This window comes from Phoenix dactylifera, chromosome 2, assembly GCF_051530095.1.
Source record: "Phoenix dactylifera cultivar Ajwa chromosome 2, Ajwa_hap1_PhDact_Kaust_v1.1, whole genome shotgun sequence".
Classification (NCBI taxonomy): domain Eukaryota; kingdom Viridiplantae; phylum Streptophyta; class Magnoliopsida; order Arecales; family Arecaceae; genus Phoenix; species Phoenix dactylifera.
Genome location: NC_143191.1, coordinates 21,713,163 through 21,719,341, shown reverse-complemented (window position 1 = coordinate 21,719,341; position 6,179 = coordinate 21,713,163). Strand labels below are relative to the sequence as shown.

General features: G+C 39.7%; 1 non-coding gene across 1 annotated transcript; it reads left to right on the top strand.

Annotated features, from left to right (window-relative positions):
• Nucleotides 1-4,841: 4,841 nt before the first annotated feature.
• LOC120106309 (small nucleolar RNA R71) lies at nucleotides 4,842-4,947 on the top strand. The gene has a single exon (XR_005508492.1). It is a non-coding gene; the product is annotated as a small nucleolar RNA R71 (small nucleolar RNA).
• The last annotated feature ends 1,232 nt before the right edge of the window (nucleotides 4,948-6,179 follow it).

Genomic DNA, 6,179 nt, shown 5'->3' with positions numbered 1-6,179 from the left:
ACTCGGCTTCTTCTTCACTTGCCCCTCTTCTGATTTTGCACGAAGTAGAGGATCTCCGAGGCAGCACACGGATGGAGAGGAAGCTTTGGGATTCACTTGGATGCTCTTCTTCTCTCTATTTTACTTTGAATGGCCCTTTTGTGCTTATGGGAGATTTTCCTTGTAATCTCTTTCAAATCTCTTCCCTAAATGTTTTCTCCCACTTCCATCCGTTCTCCCCTGGCTCTCTTCTTGTTTTTATAGCTTTAGATGGCGTGGAAACAAGAATGTAGCCGTTAGAGACAAGAAAAAAGAGCCGTTGGACACAGTCTGCATTTCCTGACAATGTTACCGTTGGGATCGGAGTCGACTCGCGCGATCAGGAGTCGGCTCGCCTGTTGCAGGAGTCGGCTCGTGTTTTACCGGAGACGACTCGGCCACTGTTCCAAATTTGAATTAATGTGCTTGCCTTGAATGGGAGTCGACTCGTCTTAACCTGGAGTCGACTCGCCAACTTCTGGAGCTGACTTGGCAATTTCGGAGTCGGCTCATCCACTGAAGTCCGTGGATCCAATTTTGAATTTTGTCCTCTCGAGTCGACTCGACTGTCCTGGGAGTCGACTCGAATCTCAGAGCCCGAACTCCCGATCCTCTGTCTTTTGGCTCGTCCAGTCTTGGAGTCGACTCGAACTTCCTTGGAGTCGACTCGGCTCTCAGTTTGCGAAACACAGCCTTCTGCCATCTTGGTGTAGCGCTGCCTTGGAGTCGACTCGAGCTGTCTGGGAGTCGACTCGAATCTCAGAGGCAGTAACTTGGTTTTCTGTCTGTTGATGGTCGCGGAGTCTCGGAGTCGACTCGTGCAATGCGGGAGTCGACTCGAATCTCAGACCCGAAAACTGCTCTCTGACTTTTCTACCTGTGACTCCTAGGAGTCGACTCATACTTCTCCGGAGTCGACTCATACTTCTCCGGAGTCGACTCGAATTCCACTGGAGTCGACTCGAAGACTGTTCTTTTGAATTTTTCTTTTGATTTTACTCTCCAATTTGAATCCTTTGAACTTTAAACTTGGGCCAATAAATTGTAGCTTTCTTCCAACTTGAGAGCTTTGGAGGCCTTCTTGTGTTCTTCCAACTTGCTATGTTCCTTGCAAAATAAATATCTTTCTCCTTGCAACATAAACATTAGTATCTATACTTCAAGGTTTTGTGATCATCAAAATCAATCTATGAATCAATCTTTGGGTCATCAAACTTCAATCTAATCAGGACCGAAACCCATTTAATTATAACCTTAGCTTGATTACAACTCTATCAGGTTACCAAACCGGGTCAACACAATCTCCTCCTTATATGTTTTCCTATAGTTTTTATGAAAGATCGCAACCAAGAGAGAGACAAGTTCAGAGTCTGGTTTAAGAAAAGAATTATTTACTTCTTACCATATTTTAAATTTATTTCAATGATTATTAAATTTTATGGTAAAATATGTATTTATCAGTTTAAGAACATTGATAAGTGCTATGGAAAGATAACTAAATTATAAATTATTAAGCACTTATCACACCCCCAAACTTATGTTTTGCTAGTCCTCGAGCAAAATAAAATTAGAAAAGAAAAACTCTAACTCACTTTCGCAGGCATCGTGATTGCATTTACCATATGCAACAAGGCTTTAAACCCCTAGGTTATCCTAGTGGACGAGTTATAGTCTCGTGAGGGTTTTCAGTGAAGATACCCACAAACTTCAATCTTAAAATAAATCATTTATTATTATTGTTATTATTAATTTCTTTTTTCTTTTTTTTAGATCGATTGATCTATGAAGTGAAAATCAAATTCCAAAATACTAGCAAAGAATTTCAAAAACTCTTTATTATTATTATTATTATTTAAATCTAATTTAAGATACATAAATGATAAGAATTTCAAAGCACACACGATTTTATTTACTAAGTCAGCCCAAATCCTAGGTCAAAATGCAATTCAAGTTGAGGTCATTAAGTTTCTGTTAGGAAGTTGTAAGACTTATTTATACTGGAGTGCTCGGTGAAATCTGGACCGTACACAAGCTAAGAGTTCGGATCTCCAAAATATTGCTAAGACTAGTCGTTTCCAAAGATTGGTCGAAAGGGACCTGCTCACTAATTCAAAATCATCTTATCTGCAGGATTTCGAGAGTTGTGGATGTTTACTTTAATACCTCACGGGCTTTATCTGTAATATTCTAGTTTACTCAAATTTTTACAATGACGGCTTTTACACTATTGTCTTTTACAAGGTCAATACAGAGTTTTTTTTTCATAAAGGAAAATGTATAAATTGTGCACTTTTACTCTTGTGGTGATTTCTCTGTGTAACGAGCAATCAGTCGACAACTCTCACACCAGTTGGCACAAGGTGTCGGGCATCAAGACTCCCCTACGGACTTATGCTCGGAGTCCTCATCACAAGCCCACCTGATCTTTGACAATATATATCCCTTTTCGATGTTCCTGACTAAATTTATTTTTATTGATGATTTTTTTTTCTTTTTTTGGATTAGATAAGTATGATTCATCAGGATCCAAGGTTGCTACTATACTATCAACATAATGTCGAGCCTAGACCTTAGAAGGGTCGGCCAGTGTGTAGTGAAATTTCATAGTATTAATTAGCTTACAACTTCCTAAGAGAGACTTAATAAAAAGAACTTAAATTTGTACTACTTCCGACTAGTCATTGGGCTTTTTAGATTTTATATACCTTGTGTGTTTATCATTCTCGCATTAATGTATAGAAATTAGGTAAAAAATATTTTATTATTATTATTATTATTTATTATTTTTTTATTATTTTTTTCAATTTATAAAAATAAAAATGAACATTTTTTTTTGGATGAAAATCAAGATGAAGACCCCCAAACATAAACCTGACATTGTGAAGTGAAAACAAATGCAAGAGATGCAAAGAAAACCAAAAATACTTAAAAATACTTAAAAATACCCCCAAATCTAAACCTAATATTGTCCTCAATGTTAAAGAAATCTAAGAGAATTGGGTTGCCTCCCAACAAGCGCTAAGTTTATTGTCTTCAGCCAAACGCAGTGGGATGGTTTTTGCATCTCCTTCTATGAGGTCATCTATTTTGTCTATTATAAAACACTCAACTTCCCTCCCGGGTTGGTCGGCCGCATTGAACACATTTAATTTTACCTTCATGTTCCCAAATGATATGTTTATCACCCCCGTTCTACAATTGATGCACGCATTGGCTTATATTTGTTGCTAAAAAGGGGCGCCCAAGGATCACGGGGATTTGTTTCTTAGGATTAGGCTCATGTTCCATATCAAGGACGATAAAATCTACTGGAAAATAGAATTTGTCTACCTTGACAAGAACATCTTCAATTATCCCACGTGGTGTTTTTACAGGTCGATCAGCCAATTGAAGGGATACCGAGGTTGGTTTTAACTCACCTAACCCAAGTTTCTCATAAATTGAGTAAGGTAAAAGGTTGACACTTGCCCCTAAATCTAAGAGTGCTCGATCAATGAAATTATTTTCTAAGACACAGGAGATGGTGGGAGCACCAGGATCTTTGAATTTTGGAGGGGTGTTGTGTTGGAGAATGGAACTTACCTGCTCAGTTAGGAAGACCTTTCTAGGCACATGTGTCCTATATTTTCGCTTTTGGGTACAAAGGTCTTTGAGAAATTTGGCATAGGAGGAAACTTGTCTAATAGCATCAAGAAGCGGAAGGTTGATTTTAACTTGTTTAAAAACCTCCATCATCTCTTCTAGTGAAGTTCCCTTCTTGCCAAAGGAAGAGGGTGAATTAAGAGCTTCAGAAAATGGAGCCTTTGGGATGTGAGTTTTGGCAGAAGGTGGACTAGTTGAAGAAGAAAAAGGTTTTAGATTTTCATTTGACACATTTCTATCCTCTTCTTCACCTTCCTTATTGTTATCCTCCCCAATCTTATTGTCTACTACACGTCCACTCCGTAGGGTAGTCAAAGCATTGGCTTGTTCATGATGAATTGTATTTAGTTGATTTTCTTGAGCCATGTATTGTCCCCTAGGATTACTTAGTGGTTAGCTTGGAAGATTTCCTTCCTCTTGCTTGTTCAGTGCATTAGCTAGTTGCCCCATTTGGGATTCTAGCTTGGCGATTGATTGCGTGTGAGAGTGCACCAATTGTGTAATGGTTTCCAAACCTTGAAGGGCGTTCAACACTTTCTCCTCAAAGGCTGTGTTTCTTTGGGGTGGAGGAGGAGTGTGTTGAAATTGAGTCGAGGGACGGTAGGGATGAATATTTTGTGAGGTTTGAAAATTCTGAGGGTTTTGAAAATTTTGGGAGTAGGGTTGGGTAGTATTCGAAGCTTGCTGCTTCCAAGAAAAGTTTGGATGATTCCGCCATCCCAGGTTATATGTATTGGAAAATGGGTCATTACCCGATCTGGGCTGTGTTTGAGCAGCATTGATGTGTTCTTGCATCGAGTTCGGAGAATTGGGGTGCTGAGGGGCACTCATGAATATGGTGGGATGGACTAGAACAGATAGTACACACTTGTGCTTGGGAAGAGTTAATGAAATGCCTACCTATCATCAGTTGGTCAATCTTATGGGATAGTGCATCTACCTTGCTAGACATATCCATAGAATGACTTATTTCATAAATGGTCCCTTTCCTTTGAGAGCTCGGGGGTGCTTGACGAGAACAGGAAGCATGGTGGAGGGAGTTTTCATTAAGATTTTCAAATAATTGCCATGCTTCATGCTCATTTTGAAGCATGAAAGTCCCCCCGCATGCGGCATCGATCATCTGACGGTTTCGTTCAGTCAATCCGTCATAGAAACATTGCACTAGCTGCCATTTAGGTATTTGATGATGTGGGCATTTACGGATTAGGTCCCGAAATCTCTCCCAAGTTTCATGAAATTCTTCTCCCTCAGTTTGGGAGAATCTTGTGATGGCACGTCTAAACTGGTTCGTTCTTCCTATGGAAAAGTATTTTTTAAGAAATTCTTGTTGCATTTGATCCCAAGAACGAATCGAATTGGCTTCTAAAGAATTCAGCCATTGCTTGGCTCTATCTTTAAGGGAGAAGGGGAATAATCTAAGTTTCAGAGCATCATCAGTGAAATTCTGAATCTTGACAGTAGTGCAAATCTCAAGGAATTCATCTAGGTGTTTATATGGGTCTTCGTTGGTGAGCTCATAAAAAGATGGGAGCATTTGGATCACACTAGACTTTATTTCATATTGTACAGCTGCTACCTCAAGTAATCGAATGCAAGATGGGGAAGTGTAAATGGTGGGAGTAAAGTACTCCCTTAGGAGTTTGGGTTGTTCTTCAGCCATCTCAGGAGGTGGGATGATTCTAATGTTCTGATCTCAGCTTAGATATTCCTAAGGGTCCATTCTATTTCAGGGTCAAAAGGTAATAGGTTACGTACTCTAGAATGACTCCCTTGCATACACTAGTACTTGATCAGTCAAGCATGCAATAAAAGAAAAATACATCAATCCTTGTATTTGCCCTAAAATCACTAGACAGCTCCTAACTGGTTTGAAGAGGGCACCTAAGCCTCCATTCCGGTCTAATGAACCAAGTTGACCAGGTAAGTGGAGGGGTCACGATGCATTCGCAAAGGTCCTGTTGCCCAGATAGACAACCCAAGAGGGAGGGGTGAATTGGGTTTTAAAATAATTTTGCAATTAAAACGTTGTGGATGACTAATTAATGCTTTACCAAGATGATTAATTAATTGCTATGTGCTGTGAATGAAATGAGAGTAAAAGAAAGAGACACACAATCACAAACACAAGGCTTTTATAGTGGTTCGGAGCTAACCCTTGCTCCTACGTCCACTCTCCAAGTCTCACTTGGGAATTCACTATAACCCCTCGGATTACAGCCGGTTGTTTTACAAGCTCACAACCAAACTTGTTGTTTTACGAGCTCACAACGAACTCGGTCGGTTTTCCCTGGCTCACCGACTAGAACCACCCCGATTGTTTTTCCGGGATCACAATCGAACCCTTACACGTTGGTTTTACACTCGGCTCACCAACCAACCTCTACACCCTTGATTCAATCCCCCGATTGAACCAAGCAAAGACAATATGAAAAGAATAAGAAACAAACAGAAAAATTGAGCTTCTTAAAAAGCAGATTTGCTACAATATAAACTAGAGAGAAGTTAAGAGCCCTCAA